The sequence below is a fragment of the Lingula anatina genome, chromosome 1 (assembly GCF_051362555.1).
Source record: "Lingula anatina isolate TDL-2025a chromosome 1, LinAna3.0, whole genome shotgun sequence".
In the NCBI taxonomy this organism is placed as follows: Eukaryota; Metazoa; Brachiopoda; class Lingulata; order Lingulida; family Lingulidae; genus Lingula; species Lingula anatina.
Window position 1 is genome coordinate 67,896,797 of NC_141767.1, and position 22,165 is coordinate 67,918,961.

Consider the following 22,165-nt stretch of genomic DNA (forward strand, 5'->3'; position numbering starts at 1 on the left):
TGGATTTTGTAGGTATTTACCTTTAATGATACACACAAACGAAAATTACTTCATCAAAATTAATTTATCTTATCGTAACTTTTTGAATTTTTGTTTATTCACTTAAATATCAGTACTGAAATAGTGTGTATTCTTTTTCTGCGGAGCTAGTGTTTATCAAATACCGGAAGTAAGCCGCAAAGCAGGTAACTTACCCTTAGCATTTTGTTTTAGCTTTTTTCTATGTACAACTTTATATATTGGACCTCGGTAGTTCGAGCCTTCTTTATATATCTTTATATCTGTGTGCTTTGTTTATGCATTCACTTGTGTAATGTTGAATATCAATAAACTCAAAGCAATCTGAATCTGTTGATGCACATTTCTTAACAGTTAGGTATATCAGAAAAATTTTCAAACTGATCAGAAAATTAAAATACTTATATCATCTGAAAGGTAATGCAAAAACCGGATGAAATCATTTGGAATTTTTTTAATATTCCTACAAGCAACAAAGATATTGAAGTTTTTTAACTGCAAAAATCCACCAAAAGTGTCCACACTTCTCAGCTCAAAACCTGTGCCCACTGACCAGCAATGATCACTCAGGCGCAGCAGAGCACCCTGTGTGTCTTTGTGTGCTCAGCCTATTGTCTGGCTCACATAGCCTGTGACTAATCAGGGCAGAGCTATTTCCCTGTGGTAATTTTCACATCATGTAATATTGCGGATTAAATTAACTATACTTCGCAACCTTCAAATTTCATGATTTTTCTACATAATATAGCAAATTTCATAAACTTTGCTGGATATAAATTTCAAAAAGATGATACCAGCACTTACCTGAAATTTTTTAGCATTTTGTAGAGGCAAAACTTAAAACAAGCAGAACCGAAACTTGTCAAAGACTGCAACATGGGAAAATCATGTGACCGGATTTTACTCTTTGATTTACAACTTATTTAGTTAATGGCTTGTATTAGTTTTTTTACGCAGCGCTAAAAGAGAGATTTAAAAAAGGGGTTCCATAGGCAAACTGTCAGCGACCGACTTCAGTTTAACACTTCACTGCCCGTGGACAGTTACGACTGTAGCGCCCCTAGCGGATTGTGATCTACCTACTTAACAGGTCGCTCATTCATTCTTGTACTTTTAAAGTTTGTAAGCTGCAAAAGGCATTGCCTATCCATTACCTGTTACTCACTGCTTACTATATCTTATATTGATTAAAATATCAGCCAGATAGTGTGATACTTTTAGTTAACTGTATGTCTTCAACAGATTGCTCGATAAGGTGTGCAAAACCTGGCTTTATCATCTAATAAAAAAAACAAAGGAGAAGGTCAACTGTCACAATTCAGCCTCAATAATAACACTTGATCAAAAATATTCTGTGAAATAAACATGTTTCCTCATGCAAATACAAGCAGCAACTTAAACGTTCAAGAGGAGGTATTTCTTTTAAAATTTGTTGCCTGAGAGATTTGCTAAACATCCAATGGTATTAGATTGGTTTACATCTTCTTTTTCCCTGAAGTATTTACTTTCTCTTTTGTGTGCAATACAGAGGGGTGGTTCATAGGATTTCAGCACAACAAAAGCAAATTATTAATTTTCTTTGGACCTTTGACAATGTTCTATCACTTAGATACTTAGATTGAGGTGAAGGCTCTGAAATTCCTGATTAGAAATGTCCCAAACCCATATTTTATCAAAGTTATTTATCTTTCCCAGTTCTGAACTTAAAAATGATAAGCACCTGGTGTTGATATGTTCTTTTGAAATGTACAGAAAGAATGTAAATACTTCATGATATAAAACATCTAATCCAAGTGCAGGGATAGGCCAAAGCGTGATGCGTAAGTAGGAGAAAACCTGTTTATTTATTTTCTTTTTTTAAGAAAAAATTAATTTTACAACAAAACATTATAGATAAGATACATTTAAGGTGATATTTACTTCACTTGGCTGAAGCTGGACAGCTACATAAAGTATTTGTCTACTTTCTCTGCAAACAAATGTAATTTCATTATTGACAAGAATGTGGTACATATTACAGACATTTAACAGGTATACCATGAGCTTTAATTGATGCTCAAAATGAAAAGTGTATTTGCTTCTTGAATAGTAAACATATGTCTGCTTTTTATTAATGGATATTAACCAGCAAAATAAGTCATCACCATTCTTAGGTACATTCTAAGCACATATTCTAGCACTGCTTGATTATCCATTATGCAAAATAAATTGGTTATTTTTCATAAGACTAACAAGTCTCTCAAAATGGCAATAATGTGTGCTAAGCAATCAAATATCACAATATTTTCTTTCTAAGTTTCTTATGTTAGTGACACTCAAATTTAGACTTAAAACACCTGAAATGGGAAATTATATAACTGGTGGAATGTCAAGCCCCTAGGATTCTATGATCTTGTAACTGTTATCAAGTGCTCTCCCATACTGAAGTTCAAAGTCTTAGATGTTGAACAGTTAAGTAGTATTTTTTTTTTTCATGTTAATATCAGTTTCCACGTTTTCTATTGTATGTTAGACATGAGGTAAGGAAATCAGCAAATTTGTTGGAAGTTTATCATTTTTTTATTATTATAATCATTATTTGTTTGTTTGTTTGTTTGTTTGTTTGTTTGCTTTTATTATTATTATATTTTTTAAATGAATTGTCCCTGGTATCATTTTACCTTCTTTGAAGATGACCAGTATACACTTATAAATCTTACAAATCTTTTTTTTTTTCTTTTTTATCTTGAATAAATGAAAGCATTTTCTCTGCTCATGATTGCATTTTAGGCATTGTGAAAATTAGATGAAAGTAACTTGATATTGTAAAAAATATTGAAAAGTTTTTTCAGCTCAAATTAGGATACAAAGATAGTTATTATACATGTACAAAAATTGTCTATGAAACCAGGAGTATGCTAAAATACCATTGATTGAATTTAAATTTATTGATAAAAAGGGTTGCTTGAAATAGTTTTCCTCAATGAATCAAGAACTTGATTGGCTCAAGGATAATGACATTTAATTGTACGATGTAAAATTCAAGGGAGCTTCATAAAAAATGTATGTAGTTTTAACTTGCCGTGTGGTTTATCATGAGACCACAATGGTTTTGGTTTTATTTACAGACTTCATTTTCCCACAAAAAATGAATAATTAGCCAACGCTATCATTTAAATCTTTATTTTACAATATTATTCATGATAATATAGGCACAGCGTCCTCTTAAGTGATGTTATTCTTGGAAATATTGAATGATTTTGCTTTTTAATTAATATGTATGTGCAATAAAATTAGGCAAATGTATTTCCTCCTAACACGTCTTAATGGCATCAAAGGAAGAAACTTAAGAGGATTTTGGAAACTTAGGGAAAAAAAACTAATTTTTCTGTCCACTTTCTAGTATGTATGACAAAAATTAGTCTCTCACCATATCGTTTTGAATTCGTGAAGTTAACTTGGAATGATTTTAGTGATATATTCACATCAAGATGAGAGCTTTAATATCTCAGGCATAAAGCTATTTTTACTTCTGCCCTATTTATGTAGAATATTTAAATTTTATTGCTTCATAGAATTAATTGTTGTCAGTTATGCTAAAGAGTGATCATTTCCAACTTTAATGTAGTTGCTGTTATTGTCATTTCAGGCAAAAGTGCTTGGTTATGATTCTTAGTTGTGGCTCATCCTGAAAGATGCTCAGTCCAGATTAATGTAGGTAAATATATTTAAAAATATGAATAAATATAGGTAACTTACAAATGAATGTTTTTTTGATATACATGTTTTAATGTCTTGTGTATAGAAGGTGTCTGGCAAAGTTGTGATGTGAGTAATTGAACGTATTATCTTTATTGGCAGAAATAATATCTGGAACATTTAAATGCAAAAATTCAATCATTTAAGGAGTCAAAGAAGCCAATTTACATCATAAAAGCCTCTTTAAAAAAACGGAAGTCATTAAAGAATGCCTGAAGTAGTTTATGTCAAAAGAGGTGATAAACAGTGTTTGTATCCATTTGTATCTTGGAGGTTGGTTGGTGTAGTGTACGTAAAAAGTACGCTTGTACAGCATGTAAATCTGCTATGAAATCAGTGTGTTGATATGGTGTATTCTCTAACTTATGTTAGGGCTGGAGAAGGCAGTCCTCCCTGGAGGCAGTACATGTGTTTATCATGTCTCCGTCTCTCCAACCTACACTGACATTCTTTTTAATACTAAACATATATCATTAAATAAACCCTCTAGAATAGTGATTATTGGAGTAAGTTTAAAGTTAGTTCCTGGTACCTTTGTTTGGTGAAATTGTTGGTCAATGTTTTTTATATTGTTGTTTATTTTTAGTGAAAAAAAATGTTGGCTGACTGAAAAAGAAACTCTTCTGCCTCCTACTCTGGCCCATTGACAAGTCAAACATAGCTTTTGGCAGATCAGTTATTTTATTTTAAAGAACTTGGCACCTACTGTCAATTTTCACTCAAACATTTATTGGCAGTAAGGGGAGGGACTGCACTGTATCTTTTGTTTGAATCACAATGTTAACTAAATTTGGGAGGTCAACTGTCCAGGCGCCATGTAGACAGGCGTGTCATGAAACAGTTTCTCCAAAGACTAGATACATTGTCATGTTGGGCAGTTATCCTAGATCTAGAACTTTCAATTGTGGCTCATTTTTGTGCTCTTTGAATATTCTCAACTTTTTACTGGACTCTCTCTCTTGTAACGTCGTGCATGGATTTAAATGTTGCCATTAAGTGATTTGATTTAGATTTGAAATGTTTAGGTGTGAAACAGATGTGATCAGTTTGTGTAAATGATTTGAATATCTTACACAGAGTGGAAATTATTGACATGCAGGCATGATTTTTTTCCCATTCTTAATCCCAAATCCAATTTTCTCAGCAGTTTTTTATTGAAGTGGCCCCCAGACCCCTGGTCACAAAGCTGAGCTGCCATTTCTTTTTTACCTTTTCTTGCACTCAAAATCATGTGTGGATGTGGTTTCATTTTCATGATTTTTTTTTTTTTAATCTGGCAAAGTAGCAAGCATTTTTTGCTCCTCAATATATCTCAGCAAGGGTGATGAAAATATAGCGTTGATAAAATAAGAAGTAACAAACATCTCAGTGTTAATTAAAATCTCAAATTGAGCAAGTGCATAAAGAGTCCATATGAGTATTTATGATAATGATATTCAGATAGGCTCCATAAATTAAAAAGTTAAACAATTGTATCACTATCTTTCAAAAAAAAAAACAGCTTCAAGGTCAGATGCCATTAAAATGAGGTTGCAGAAGTCACGTTTTAGTACTGAAACAGATATCATGATGTGAATATATCCTAGTTTGTGAAGGAGGGGCATATATTTAGTTACAGTACTGATGTGATTTTACATTCATATTTTGTCACTGACTTTTTTCTGATAAAAATCATGAAGCAAATGATAGAGTTATAATAAAAAAGTTTTACTAGAGCTTTTTGTGCATCATTTCTTTAAATTTGTATAGATTCTTGTTCTTGCATATGAATTGAACACTTCAGTTATATTTTCTTGACAATCTTTTTCTTTGATATATACTAGTATTGACTGTACATTTGTTTGATTTTCTTTCTTTTTTATTTTGATAGTGCCTCATTTGAACAATTAATTTTTTGTACATTAGTAAATTTTTCATTCTCGTTATGGTAGTACTTCATTTGTCCAGTTTATTTCATTCTAATTTTTTTTAATTAAATTGAATTTCATTCTTCTTCTTATTATTTATTATTAATTTTTTGTAAAATATATTAAATGTAAATTTGTAAAAATTATATTGACCTATCATTGACCTCCCAGAGGTATTTTTCATCCCAGTTCTTCTTGCCATTTGACCCTGTGAACTCCAAACAATTGACCTTGCGATGACTTTCCCCTGCCAACAGTGATGGCAATTCAATCTTTTGTGAAATAAAAGATTTTGTGGTAAGGAAAGACATAAAAGTTTAACCTGCTGCTCCAATTACAATTAAATCACCTCGCCTTTATCTGTCTTTATAAGTTTTAGTATCTTCATGAAAACAGAATATATATATCTGACCTGAAATGGCTGTCAAATTGACCAGAATTTAGTAGCATGGGTATTATGTGTCATGCAAATATATTCAAGAGGTTTTGATGGAGTTGTTATGGAATGTGGAGGTGAAAAATATGTCGTTGGGTAGATTTATAGGTGAAGAGGAGACAGAGTGACTTAGCTCAGTGAGTAGAGTATATGATATGATATTTAATACTGAGTGGTCTTCAACCAGTAAAATTGTATTTCATTTTAAAGCAATTTATTTTCTGTGTGAATAACTAGACAACTCAACCTTTTGTACTTACTTGGATTAACCAAGTTGGCTGAAGTTGTAAAATGTATTTTTGATTGTGCCTTCAAGAATCGACATTTGACGGGCGCACTATTTGTACTTTTAACGTCTTTGTTAACGTCCTGTTTTTCCCCAAACAGTTCATCTTGCACCCCACCTCCTCCCCTTTCTTGTCTACTTACATATATCGCCTTCCTACCTGGTCCTACCTAGCAGCCTATTTGGCCTACCTTAGACATTACAACATCCCTGATTTTAATCAGCTTTTATCCACAAGATTGACCAAATTATATTGAAATAGATAGTACGTATGGGTATGTAACCGTTTTTGATTATTCATCAAATACATATTTTTATTATATTGAGCATTCAACTTCATGATGTTTGATGCCAATCTTTAGTCATACTTGAAGTGTTTGGAAACTGACAAATATATATATATAGGGAAAAAAAGCAACTGTACTTTTTTATGTACAGAATGACAGTTTCATTATAGAGCTGGTGCCAAAGACTTCATGAAAGGATTTGAGTTTTGTGTGATATATTTCAAGTGACATGCTATTTTAACATTTGTCAAAGGGATACATTCCCATTAGTTTACAAAAAAGTGCGGGTTAAGTCACTTTATTTTTTTCTCTGTTGAATATTTGAGTGAAAGATATGAAAACACTTTTTATGTCAGTTATCAGAGTATTATGTCATATATTATATCAGTAGGTGTTATTTTTAACTTCAAACACTTGTTTTCTCCAAGACTGAGTTTCATGTAAATGAAAGCCACCTCTCTCAATTTTGAACCTTTCAGTTTAAAAATCAACGAAAAAAATGTTTAGTATTTTTTTTTTCTAATGACTTTGTACTCGCCAGGTGTTATATGTTATTTATCAGGAAAAAAAATTCATAAGCAAGATCAGAATGTGATTTTATCATTGTTCACAGAAAAAAATCCTTTTCAATCAGAATAAAGCTTTTCCCATCCATAATAGTAAGACTAGACTAGGAGGGTTATCCATGAATTAGTTTACACCAGGTTCCGTAACTCTGTCCAAATTAGGTCTGACTGGTGTAGGTGCGGATTTAGGCCGTTTTCTGGGTCTTCTGGAAGACGGTAAGAATTTAAAGTCTTTTCAAGATTTTATATAGACGGGTATCTAACTTTTGCTGTCGGAAGATGGTCAAAAAATATCAGAAAATATCTCTGGATCCGCCCCTGCTAATGCATGTCTGTTCTTGTAGTAACTAATTTTCATATTGTTTAAATTTTCTTTTTAGTAAAAGAAGTTGTCCAGGTATGGTGGAGGGTGATGCTGGTGCTCAGAGATGGTCAGATATCTGCAGTGCCACACAACAGCTGTATGCGTGGATCTTAGTGTAGATGGCAGTTAGATGCAAGACGGACAGTGATGGCCAACGCACTCTCGCATCTACATTGCTGACAGAGAACGTGGTCATCTCTCAGCAGCAGACATTATTTAATTGTGAGATGTAGGAATGTAAGTGGCAGTGGCATTTCTATTTACCTGTTTTATCATAACTCATTCCCATTGAATTTTGGGTTGTACAGTTATAAAATTACTTTGCCAGGGAGGCGCTGGGTTTCTGACAGATTAGACAATAACAGACAAACTATTGAAAAAGACTTTCATAACATCTTTTATTTCCATGTAATTATAAATCCAGAATCTGCTTACACAATATGGCAATAAAGATCCTCCCTCTTTAATAAATATGTAATAAATCATAGATGTCTTCTTTTCCATCTGACTTACATTTTAAATAATAATTTATGCCATACAGAGAAGGTCCCTTTAAGAGTTCTCGGGGCAAATTATGGCTTATTTGTCATCAAAAAGAAAGAAAAATAAAACCAGACTTGTTTTCAAATTATTGATACATACATTCTATGGAAAAAAATACTCGTGTGGAAACAAAAACACCATGTCTGTATGCTTGACTGTGGTCTGGAGGCACGGAGGGGCTAATCAGGAAATGAAAGTTTAATATTGACCCTATCATGGCCCTATCCCCCACACCTGCACAAATGCTGGCTGTTTGCTGATAGGATCAGGCTCTGTTTGCAGGCTGATGTGTCAACACTAGGGTCTGCTCTTCTCAGGTACTGTGTGACACTCACCCCTTGGTCCTACCTCTGCTGACATCAATATGAAAAAAATGTGGCTGCTATTATTATCATCATCATCATCATCATCATCATCATCTTCTGACTGGGAACAGTTCCATCAATTTCAGTTTTTGTCCACTAAATTTTTAAGAGTCAGAAAAAAAAGTTTGGTTAAAGTACGTATCTTCTAGTAAAATGAATAGTTTTTATATATTTGTTTTAAAGAAATCACGTACACATGTAGACCAGACTAGGCACAAGAGTGGGATGAGCATTTGGACAGACTATACTTTGGAGCACAATGTAGTAGTAAGTCCCTTCCTGGAAGCAGGTGTCTGCTCCTAATAGGATCAAAGTTAGATCAGACACCTTAAGTGTGGAGTAGAATTTCAATATTCAGAAAATAACCATACACTACTCTGTGGATAAGAAAAGCACGTTTTATGTCCTAACCACAATTAGTGGTTGGGAGGGTGAGAGTGACTAAATGTTTTTTGAGAAAAAAGGATAAGCTGTCATTGTTTATTGCATGACTGATTGTCTCTCTGTACTCCTTTATTCATGGGTACAATATGATGAGGCAGATTTCCCAGCAGTTCTCCTCCCTGACCTCCCCACCCCCTGTGAACCCCAGCCCCAGGGTACAGCCTCATCAGGACAAGACTGAGGGCTAAATACCTGTTAGCTTAGAACCTATAGAACTCTGAGGACAGGGCCAGACCTGAACTGTTCACTATTGTTGGTAATTCTTTAGACTGAGAGAGGGTCACCCAGTGTAGGGGCCCCTACAGGGTCACCCACAGGGTCACCCACTGTTGGTAAACATCCCCACCCTACAGCTACCTGAACAGGGTGGAATCTCCTTTCAGATAGCCATTGATCAGGTAGGGATTTCAAAATCCTGAGTTATTGTTGGAGTTTGTTTTTGTAGTAACTGATATAGCGAGCTTATCTCTTCAGAAAAAATGTGCCCCACATATATGTATCCACCAGTAAAATGAGATTCTTTCAGTGGAACATAAAGATTGTTAATTTTTAACCTTATATTATCATGCATGGTTAATATACACATCAGGGGATTGGGTGCACATTGATATCATATCATGTTTAATGCAGAAACAATTGAATTGAGGGATGGTCAAATTTTATGAATATTTTGGTCATTTTATCGTTGTTTGATTCCAGTTTACGATGGTCATTCGGGACTGCATAGCATCAGGCTTGTGGCCATAGCTGGCACAAATACCTAAAAAACGGAAGGTGACAACTCTCCTCTTTCATGATTACTAAGAGCTTGGTGGCCTGGTGGCCCTGTGTGAAAGAGCCAAGACAATGGTCTTGGATTACTCACAGATGGCTCAGAAGATTCCTTGGAAATAGGGCTTTTGTCTTTTCCTAGAAGTCCAAACCCATGACCCTAGCTGATGGTTATGAAATGCATGATTAGTGCAATCACTTAATGCCATTAACATCATCACCAGGTTTGACATTTGTCATTACTAGCTTTTAATTAATACCTATCTCCTCGTGAAATGTCATTAGGCTTCAAGTTACGACCACTTAGCCCGCCAGAGTGTCTTTGATCTGGATGTGAGGGGGTTATCATAATGCCGTTTCATACTAGGCTTGTAGAGTAGGAGGAATATTTGGTGATCTCATTGCTATCTAAACAGCACACTTTGGTTGTGCGAATATGCAATCTGATACACATGCCAATTAAATAAGCTATCAGCTATTGACCAGTAATGTGATCAGTGGCATTGACAATGGGCAGGATAGCACTCGGGAGACCACAGAGTAACCATTTCATACTTCTGGCACCATAATAGAATTGAAATTTGTTAGTATTTAGAGAAGCATTGTCATTGCATCTAATCAATAGCCCTTGGCCCTATCAGCAATCTGATTTGATTTTCTGAATTTCTGAGCAAATAAGGGATTGTTGACTCATTGGCATTCAGTGCTCATAATTTCTGATGCTATAGACAGGGTAGACAGTCCTGGAGTCGTGCACTTGGAGGGGGACAAAATGATTCAATTTTGAAACTTTAACACTGTAAGATCATTGTAAAATGAAAACAGACAAAAACACTTTATTAATCTAAAATCTCTAAAAAAATCCACTGGTGATGCCTTGAAAGGAATTGTGCAGCATGGCATTGGATTCTCCATCATATTTGATCTTATGATGGAATTGCGCAATAAAACCATTGATTTGACAGGAGAATAAAGCAACCATTGAGATGGCACTTGTTGAGAAGTTTTATTCATGAACTTGATGGTGCTTTTATATGCAGTGTGTCTGTACACATATAAGAGTTCTCACATTGAGAAAAGACCCAAACTCTGAGTTTTTATCTTTTAGAATAGGATTAAGCGGGGATAATGCTCTTTAAAATGTACTATATTATACATCTCCTGCAAAGAGAGTATCCTAAAGAGTTGACATTTCATTTATTAGTTGACAGAAAAAAGCTTGTCGCCACAATCTTTTTCTCATAACACACCACATTGTACAGATATGCGGGCCTCATCATTTCTCTTTATAATCAGTTTTGTCTTGTAACCTCTGTGCCTAACCTTTCACAATGGGGCCACAGCTCAGTTTATAACAATACAGCATCATAAAGTTAACACTTTATCATTTTTAGTACCTTTTTGTATTGAATGTTAACCATCCTTTGCAGATTCCTTCATGCTTCCATTAGAGGCAAAGCAAGAACCACCACTAGATGGAGCTGCTGTCTCCAGTTCCAGCCAGACCTTTTACTGTGGGTGTTGAGACAGGCAGACGACATGCCCCAAGACATGTGACAGCAATGTTAGTATAAAACTTTTCAACAAAAATCAATTATTGCTGCAAAATTTGGCTTATATTACCGTTGATGTCCATTTTGAAAAAAAAAAAAAGAAATCATTTGACTGCAGAATAAATTTTTACACTGATTTCAGTATTTTTGTACTTACATATATCTGTGGTCTGTTTTGAAAGTAACCTGGTGACAAATTTAAAATCACTGTTGTGGGATATCTTTTTATCTTTCATTGTTGATTCCTTTCAAGTTTTATGAAAGGACATGCCTTTCTTACAAAATTTCAGAAGTTGCATTAGGTGTATCAGGCAGCATACTCTTTAAAAACAATTTCATTTATTGAATTTCAAAATGAAGAAGTAATTTTGTTTCTTCTTTGGTGGCTATCATGTTTATGAATTTCATGCATTTCTTGCATTGTTATAGAAACTATATAAAACTATTTTGAAACATTTGAGGGAATGTTGTTTTCATTTAAACATGTCACTTCCTTCCTGTGAGCACTTATGCTTAAAATGTTTAAGGAAATGTTTCTTGAGTAAAGAAGAAAACCATTGTTTACATTTCAACTTCTACATAATGATTCTTTCAGTGCCCTGTACATTAAAAACAAAGCTGCGTGGAGGAAGTGCTTGTCCAAACATGACGTAGGATGAAATCAAGAAAGCACTCGTCCAATGTTTAACTTGATAGATGTCGGAAGGCTGCTGGCATTATGGTCAGTGACGTTCTTTTCATGTAAGTGTAAGTATTACACATGTCACGCAATTCATTAGTTCCTTCGTTTTGTTTGAATTGTTTGGTTCATGCTCTTCACATGATATTTGCTCACAGGACTTCTGAGTATGAATGAATCATGGTATCCTTGTACTATCTTGTGCTTTAGGGATAAGCACACTTGTCTTACTTTGCATGTTCCAAAAAGGAAAAGTATATGCTGTCCCTTTAAGAATTTGTGTAGATCTGAAACATTGCCAGTTTTTAGAAATTGGGAATTTTTCCTAAAAAAATTGAAGAGGAAGTGTGTCCTTTCAAGCTCTTGTTTAACTTCCATTATTTACTTGTTGCAAAAATGTCGCTGTGTTTGAATTTAGATTAGCTGGCAAGATTGATTATCATCTACTTCAGGTACATATTTGCTCAAAATCAAAATATAAACTAAAACATTCCCTGGCACAACAGAGGTAAACGTATTGATGTGAGACAGAGAGATCAGTAAATGATTTAATTTTTCCAACACAAAACGGAAGATAAAGGCAAAGACGGGCTGATAATACAAATCAAAATAAAGATTTTTAAACAGTTGGGGTGACCTATTTGCCCTTGAACATTATTTTCAATTGAAAAAGCTTTAATAACAAAGATGAAAAGAAAGTACGCCCCTAGCATGAGATAAGGTGCGTGCGGTGCACATGTTCAGCTGTAATATGTGAGGCACAAGTGATGTATCCAGGAGATGGAGAAAGTATTTTAATAGCGTCAAAAGATATGAGCTGAAAAATCACCTGATTTTTAGAGTTATGCACATTACGTTTTGAGCTACATTTTAGGCGGATCTCTTCATTGTGATTCTTCTTTTAACGGATGTATAGATTGAGATGAGATCTAGTCACGCTTCTTTACTTTTTAATTGAAAAGCAGCAGACAAGTTGGAGGAGGGGTAATTCATGGGTGTTGTGAAATGTAAAGGGTGGGGGCGGGTTATGTAAAAGGAGGTTGATTAAGTGATAAATTATGATTTGTGTGAACTTGCCTGGTGGAATGTCTTATTTGATCTTTGAAATTTAAATTTTAAAATTTCTTTTAAATTCAAATAAAAATTGTGAGCCAGTGTAATGTATGAATGCTTGTAATAATGTTTAATTCCTTCCTTTTTGAAAAAATGGGAGTATAACATACAGATAAAGATAAGTTATATAGGTCCAACATTCTTCTAATATTGTCTGTTGACAGTCTCATGTGAATAAGGTAAATTTAATGGGGACACTTTCAAGTTTAAATGTCAAGTTTGAAATGAAATAATAATTAAAAGTTTACATGTGATTTATAGTAGATCAAAGAATGTGGTTGAGTATGGAATGTTAAGTATGTCAAAGCAGTTAAAGCAGGTGGTTTCCAGGTGTTTTGTCCTTCTAAATTTAGAGCTCCTGGTAATTACATTTGTAAGAGATAATTGCCTTGAATCTACCTGTAGTAGTAGCTAGGAATGTGCATTATCCCCCATGCTACACTGTTACTTGCGTAAGGGCACTGCCGGTAAAGAGCAAACAGTTTTGTTTCCAACTTCCAACAGGTGAAGAAGGAGAAAGTATCAGGGTGTTGGAGAGGGTTAAGGACAAAGAGAAGTAGAGGAGCAGAAATTCATAACAAATTTTGATTTTATAAAGCATAAGAAAAAGCTTGGTGTTCAATATGTTTATAAGATAGTGACCTCGACTTTTGAAATTTAATTTTTCTTTTCTGTATCGTGGCCTTTCAGAAAAAAAAACAAATGCAAGGCAGGTAATCCTATAAGTATTTATTATGTAAATTTAATAGTCAGCCACAAGGCAGTAAGATATATTTCAACATTGAAATTCAAAAAGCACATCTTAATTTGTAAAACGCCTAAACGTGTTAGGGATTGGTCTGTCATAGGTTTGATATTCTAGTCTGTTAGTGCAAAATTAATTTTGGCCTGCTCTTGTAAAGTCGTAAGTTCAATAATCCTCACCAGATAGCTGAAAAGGTCAAATATATCAGAAAAGGCAAAAAAATATTTAAATTTCTTATCGTTATGAGCCAAACTAAATAATCAATATGCAATTGGCAAAATTTAACATAGCCAGCAGGAGTCTAATTTTGACAAAAATGCCAGAAGAAATAAGGTGTCCGGCAGCCTCACCTCACCATTCTTAATAAGAACAGCGGAGGTCTGCAATTTATTCCTATCGTGATGGTCATTTGATATTAATCATCTCATTGGTTGCAGGGTGCAGCGTGGTGATGAAATACTTGTATGTCTCCGTACAGAGATATGTCGCCAAACCCCCCAAGTATTACTGAATAGACCTGAGTATGATATGTAGAATTTGAAATGCAATATTCACTAGAGTGAATATCAATTTAAACCTTGCTTTTAAAACTGCTTATTATTTCAGCTTCAGCTTGCCAATATGTAATATGTACAGACAGCTAGTTTCTTCATGTCTGCCATGATTCATGTGTTCTGAAGACCCGGCTCACTTGTCACCTCATATATTGCTGTAATCAGTATTTGATCACTCCAATGTAATGTTCAAGGCATCAGTGATATATTAAATAAATTGTATTTACCGGATGTCAGATGTGGTATTAAAGGATTTCAATATCAAGATGTAAGGACTGGTAAATGTTCATGACAGATAAGGGAGTCTAATGTCCTTCTTCCTATAAAGTCTCACCACTAGAACAGATAGAATATTGTTTACATGTGTAAATGGCTTGTAAGCCACCCTTGTAAAATGTAACCTCGACATGGTTCTATCTTATAACAGTTGTTATGAGACATACATATTTTAGTGAGGGCAAAGATAGGATGGGGTCAAATACGGCCCACATTTTGACAGCTCTATACCCATGTTTGCATTACACAACAAAATGGCATTCAATAAAACTGATCAGGCAGTTTGAACTGTCAATTACTGATTTGAGGTGAGAGACATACATTCAGGCGACCAGCCAACCTTGAAGAAATCTGACCCCGTTTTACACCACTTGACTTCTCTCATTAAAAATCTTATTAAGTTTTCTTGCCTGGAGAAGAGAGGCAGCCACCTCAGTGACTAATTTCTACTTATCCGTGGCCAACTCCAGTTCTTGATTAGGAGTTGCCTTGGGCTTGTTGTTAACTGGGGCATAATTAGGCGTAGTTTATGTCATACAAGCAGGTAATTATAGGTATGTCATAGGAAGGTGCTGCCCCAGAAGAGGGTGGAAGCTACCAGAGCACAGTACATCCCTCCAAGGCTTTGTAACTATTGAAAATTATAGCTTTTTCATTACCAGTTTTCTCCAGAAAACCAATTTACAAGACCAGAGTGTATTGGGATAATTCAGGGAGTGGGTCCCTCATTTTCCATACCCTACATTCTTCCAATTTTGTGTATAGAAAGTCCTAATGAGACATCATGACGTGCTCTTCCTTATTCTGATGGTTACAGATACCCCGCGATTAAATAGGAGAGCGCACCTCTAGCTGATAACACTGTAATTCATAATATTACAGGAAAATTGACACTTCTCTCTATTATAACATATCTTGTGGGATGAGAGCGTTGTCTGGAGAAAGTGATAAGTGATAATCAGATGCAGTATGGAACTTTGGGGGAATAATTGCATTTCTCTCATTTCCGACCAGACAGCCTGTTTTATTATTATGTGTAGCGGGGGTCTTTCAGTTGATAATGGAGTGAGCAGGGAGGGGAGTTATTACTTGATTGGGAAACTAGGTTGCGGAAAGACATTTTATTGCCTTTTTATGATGCATTTACCATTATCTTTTCTCTATATTTAACATTATACTATCTTAATTTTAAGGAAGCCTGAAAGAAATTTACAGGCGTATGTAAAGGTGTGCATAAAAATCCTTTGTACAAAAATACCAATTAAAAAAAAAGAGAATTAAGTCCAGTACCTTGATGTTATAGTGGCTACTTAAATGGCTTTGTTCACTTTCATTTTTGACTATTGAAGAACAAATATAGGGTTTTACCCTTCTTTGTATCATATTTGCTGTTTATACACATGCCTACACAAATTGTATTTTTGTTTGCAAACTTCTGTGAGAACAAATTGTATCAGAGTCAATTGTAATTCTAAAGTTTTAGATTTAGTCATTTTAGTTCTTAATATTTCCCTTATATAAAAGGCCACAAGAGGGCACGGCTGTGGCGTGGCTATAGAAAAACTACTACTGATACAATTCCTACTACATGTACATGGTTTTATGAATGGATAATTTCCTACAGGTGGAAGTGTTTTTATGCGAGTACTTTTTTATGTATGAAAGACCAGCATTTATGTGATTATTGTTTTAGCAAACATACTTGTTCTATATATAGGTAGCAGTTTTTGTAGGGCTTTTAGAAAGAAAACTTTATGCAGTGCTATTCAAGAGGTGTCCAGAAACTGCAACAAGAAAAACATGGCAACATTTTGGTAACAACATATTTCAAAATAAACTGTTTTTGTTATTTCTAACCCAGCATAGCCTTGATTTAGAAAAATGATTTGTGGTTCTTTATATTTATAAAATTAGTTAAAATAACAACCCCTCACACGACCTGCACAGCTATTTCGGTGTTGTAAACATAGTGAATAGTGTATCTTTCCCTCCTGTGCTTCTTAGTTATTGAAACCTTGCAAGATTGGAAGTTATTTCATTTCAACTAGCAAGGAAATCAGTATTTTCTAATTATGCCCAAGGTCTAGTTGTTGTTAAGTGTGATCACCTTGGAGTAGGAAAGGAATGCTCACCTGTGGTTGTAACCCAGACATATTACTTAACAGCTAGCACCCAGGACCTCCATTATTATAGCAGCTATTCTAATCAACCTGGGATGTTTTTCCCATTAAGGGTGAGGGTGGGTGTTGTCTTTTGACAGTTTATTGTGAGGTACTGTATTTGGAATTTGTTTTCTTATTTTTGCATCACTTCTGTGAACCATATAACGGGATTGTGTTGTGAATTACCCTCTGTTCCAACCATAAGCTGCACAATGTATGAAGTTATTACTGGCTCATTAGCAGATCAACAGCTAAACCAATTACATGTGTAAACATTACCTTTGACTTTCTGCACAAACAAAACAGGTGCTGACTACAAAAGTTGTGGCAATTTTATACTTAGTCACAAGTGACATTATTTTATTGGTACAAATTAGTACCCTTGTTTCATTGTTGGGTGTTTATTTTCAACTTGTGAGTGGTGACTTTTCCCGGCGGCTGACCTCACTGCTGTAGCCATGTCTAGCAGTCTTGGGCAGGTACATTTACTAATTGTTACATATAATTACAGATTCAGTTGACTTGAGAAATGAATTTTGAAACTAATCTGTCTTCAATCGCTGATAAAAAAGATCTTGTTGTGGCAGTAATGGCTAGCTATTGATTATTGTATGCAAGATAATTTGATATTGAGTACTTCTTATAACTTAATTCTCGCTCCATCAAAATTTGATTACCGCTTCATCAGATCTGACCCAGACAGTTCAGACAGTGGATGAACTTTTTTTGTCGTACTTTGGATGCTGGTTGCAACTCCCAGATGAATGTATGTCTGGGTTCTCATTAACAGAAAAAATGTACAGAATTGGGAGCAAAGAAAAAAAGTGAAGGCCACAGTTATTTGGTTTTTTTTCCTAACTCTCCAATACTGTTAGAGCTGTTTGTTTTGGATATGGCAAAGCTCCAGAATGAAGTTGTTCATTGATTAATTAATAACCACGCCTTTCGTGACGAACTCGAACCTTTCCCCTGGCCTCTCAGATCAGGCATGAAATGACAAAACTACACAGCCACACCATTCCATACTTTTTGACATATCACTGCAGCATACAGCACTTTATTCATTTGTTCGAAACCCCATTGATTTGAAGAAATCAATATGAGAAATTATTAAAGTTTTCAAACACTTGGCTGGATGTATTTTAAGCCCCCAAATTGCTTATGTACTAAATTTCCTTGTCATTGAATTGCAAATCTGTGAAGAGTAGGCCATCAAGTGATTTGCAAGTCATGGGGGTTCATTTGTGTGGGTGAGGACATTTATTTTTATTACTATTTATTTAATTTAGGAAAATCAGTAGCACAGAATTTCATTGCAATCTGTGAGAAAAATCTTTTAGTCAATGGAAATTTCGGTAAAAAAATTGAAAAGGAAAAGCAATCAAATATTTCAAATATCATTTTCTCTATTTTTTCATCTTTCTCTATACAATTTTTGACACAAAATTTTCTTCTCTTTGTTTTTTAATTTGTTAAGAGCTATAAAGAAGAAATATACACCAGTACATGCAGTTGTGTTGGCAAAATTAATAGTCTGAAAACGGAGTATTTTTGGTAGTTATATTCATAATTTGTCACTCCCTGTCAGTCAAATTCAGACTTGTATTTCTTTGCATGTAGGGGTCAGGATTCACCATGTTATAGCATAAGTGGTAACAAGCAGTGTATTAAAATGGTGTAAGGTTCACTGGTGCACCTGCTCAAGTGCGTGGCCCTCTGCCTAAACTTAGCTCATGTGGCATTTTCTGAATCTGTGCTACTGCCAATTGGCACTTCTGTGGTTCTGCTTGGAAGACCTGATGTGCCTTTTTATGGTGATGCGCTCTTATGATTTGTAAAAGTGAAATGTAATTTTCATGGAGATAGGTATGTTTAATAGGGCCCACCTTGCCTGTCTTTCCCCTCACCCAAGTTAAAGATATTTAAAAGTCTACATATTCATGATATTCATTGGGGAAAAAATTGGAGAAATTAAGGGGTAATTTTAGTAGCCTGTTTACTTAGCTGTAGACAGTGATTATGTACCTTGGAATTCAGTCTGTTTTTGAATGCTGCTATGATTGGTTTTTCTGTACAGTTTCACATTTTATTTAATTTTACACAATCTTTGTGCTCTCTAGTAGAACTTTATAGATTTCCAATTAATTATGGTAACTTCAGAGATTGTCTGTAGTTTGAACCTTTGAGGTCATGCTGTATAATGGCCAGTTTGTTGATCAGTGATCTAGCCAGCAGCAAGGTCCTCCTCTTGCCCTTACTGATTGGAGCAGAACAAATAATTCATTATAGAATTTGCTTTTTGGCCTTTTGCTTGTTGTTAGTCAATCCTGCGCAAGGCCAATTAAAAGTGCCGACTAAATATTGATTTGTATGTAACATTTGATACAGTCGCCCACTATCAGGATGACACTTGCCGTGAATGGGGCAGGTGCACGTGTGTCAAGTGGAAGCAATATGTTTGTCAATTGTCTGTGTTTTTCTAGTCTTATACTGATTGTGCAGCCTCTGTTTACATTTCTATTTGTCTCAGCCTTTCTCTATTTCCAAGCAAAATTATTTCATTTATTTCAATCACCTTTGATTGGCAGTATTGCAAATTGCCAGAGGTCATAAAGGTCGCGCCACTTGCCAATTGCTTACTGACACGAGGCATGTACTGCAAAATTAGAATACAAATTACGACAGGTAGCAAAAAAGTTAATGAATGGGAATGTTTAAGTTTACAAACAAAAATAACTGGGAATCAATTAGTGGAAGAAACCTCATTTACAACACCTCTATGGGCTATACAATCAAATGCAGCCAGTGTTTGTTACATATTTACAAGAGATTTAATTCATTTTATAACCAATTGTCCCATATTGTGCCTTAAATGAAAATGCAATTTAAACCTATTGTTGTGTGCTCAGTTGTAAATAATTGCAAGTCTAGCAAATTCTTGCTCTTTACTTTCAGGCAGGCACGTCAGCCAAGAAATCACCTGTTGATCGTATTCAGCGCTCACCCTACCAGGACCTTTGGACTATTTTAAGGGAAATGACGACAAAGCTACAAAACCAGTGTTTGCATTTGTTTTTGTGGTACATTTCTTTGATTGGCCGAGAACATTGTGCGGCCCCATAATGCTATGAGATATGGTCTTGTGTTAGAAACAATAGAGAACATCTTACCGTCAAATCATTGTTTTGTAACATGGATTTGCACAATCTTATTTAAAATACATTATATTGAAAAGAAGATTATCAAAATATTTACAGTTAGGGAAGTGTGGAGAAAAGAAAATAAACAGTGTTTGAACGGCTGCACCTTCTTTTTTTACCCATGTCACAGGTCAGCCAGGACACTTTGAGTTCACTTTGCTTAACTGTCACAGAATTTCACCTTGACTGAATTTCTAAATGGTCTTTAGTAGAGCAGCACTCTTTTGTCCTGGAGAAGTTGGAGGAATGCACTTATGTTGAAAGGAGAACGGTACTGACAATTAAAGCAAGCTATCATGCTTCTGGTGTAAACTGAATATGTTGTTGTTGTTGTTTTGCTGTTGTTTTGTTGTTGTCGAGGGGTTATTGATACAGTAATGGTAGTGCTCTCTTACACATTCTAGGATCTAGTCTATGATTTCCCAGTAGAGTTTCTCCCCCTCCAGACCACCTACATCCCTGCTCATTACTGATGACATTGTTCATCTGTCTCTGCCGAAGTCCCCAAGTCTTTCTGATTGTGTTGGATTGGAAGTGACAGAGAATTGAAGGCCAAGATTGAAAGACTGAGAGCATAGTTGGTGGTCTGTGGTGACAGCAGCCCTGATGAGTCCCTATTCAAGGTCCTTCTGCAATCCACACTGTGTGCATGCTGCACATAATAGCTCCCTCAATACCACTGTGTAAACTAAGCATTGCTTGAGAGATTCATCACCACTTGGAACCCTCAATAACTGCCATTCACTGCCCGTATTAAATAATCCCAGTGCTGAGCAGGGATTTATTGCCACGACCTGTGACAGGTTAACTGTGGGGCGAGGGGGATGCTATCTTTATACGCGTGCATACACGCACGCACACATGAACACAAACATTCAGATGCACATTTCTGTGATTTCATGTTACTAGATGTATCATGGCAACTAATAGATAGTAGAATTTTTCTTTATTTTGACCTGTATCTTTTTTTGGTTTTGATGGGAGCTTAAAGTAAGGAAGTGTCACCTGCCAACATCTTTGGATTGCATTCTTGTTGTAGATTTTGATCAATCAAAATATTAAGTTTTATTTAATATTTGCCCTGCGACATTTTAGCTACAATGTGCTTGTATGGATATATGAGACCAATAGCGAAAAGATTTAAATCAGTAATGTTATAATGTGCAGCTCGAGTAGATCTCGTTACCTTTGAAATACAAACAACCTGAAGACATATACACAATCATGTGGTAACGGTCACCCCAAGACATATGTTGTTGTTTATTTTACAACAGAAAATAATAGAAATGTTACGTGTCTGTGCTAGTAAAAGAATCCTCCTCCGTGTGGGCATGCGATTGTATGAGTTGAATTCACATCAAAGAGATGTCCGTGTCCTATGGTTGAGCCAGGAAACTTTGCCATACTACTCACGAAAAACAGAAAAAACTGCCCTGTCCAACGTCCAATTTCTGATAATTAACCTTGTTAATGCACAATTTATTACTTTATAGACTACTAAATGCCAACTCGACATTTGACACTTGACTTATAAATGAACAAAAAACGGGGACTTTATCACGCAGACGAGTTAGGAGCGAAGCAATAAACTGCTCACATATATGATAGAATGTCAATTGACACAGAAAGGGGAATATAGGAGGAAGGGAATTACCGGCTAGGCCCGCAGACTAACATTCTTTAAAAGTTCATAATCGCTCATGGTGTAATATTACTGGATTTTCTTTTTTTTTCTGACAGGGTCAACTGACAGCTCCTATTTTTGGAATTTGGAAATAAAAAACTTAAGAAGTAATGAAATCAAAATCAATTCCTCTCTACCATCTCCCCCTATTTGATTGAATATGATACAGACTCAGAAAGCGAAAGTTGACACGCAAGAAGATGCGCACTTTTTTGGTTTTTGCAAAGTGTTCGTGCTAGAAGATTGAAAAGGCAGTTAAAAACGGATTAACAGTACAAATGCGTCTAATAATGTAAATGTTGTACTTAAAAACGCGTAAAGAAGTAAACTAATTGCTAAATATTTATAACGAAGTTGGTTTGTTAGATGTGTAATGGCTATAATGTGCACAGCAGAATTGGCTAATATGTTGAGGCGGCTGTGGGATCTCTGCAAAATAACGGATATATCGTGAACAGTGTAGTTTATGCCTGG

General features: G+C 35.2%; 1 long non-coding RNA gene across 8 annotated transcripts; it reads left to right on the forward strand.

The window, feature by feature from the left end:
• Positions 1-132: 132 nt before the first annotated feature.
• On the forward strand, positions 133-20,324 carry LOC106158490 (uncharacterized). Of its 8 annotated transcripts, none has more exons than XR_015331057.1 (7): positions 158-185; positions 3,647-3,711; positions 5,835-5,960; positions 7,619-7,839; positions 11,156-11,289; positions 11,874-12,025; positions 19,763-20,324. It is a non-coding gene; the product is annotated as an uncharacterized LOC106158490 (long non-coding RNA). The 8 variants fall into 8 exon arrangements; XR_015331056.1 differs by having other exon boundaries at positions 5,853-5,960; XR_015331063.1 differs by lacking the exon at positions 5,835-5,960 and adding an exon at positions 9,654-9,728.
• Positions 20,325-22,165: the final 1,841 nt, after the last annotated feature.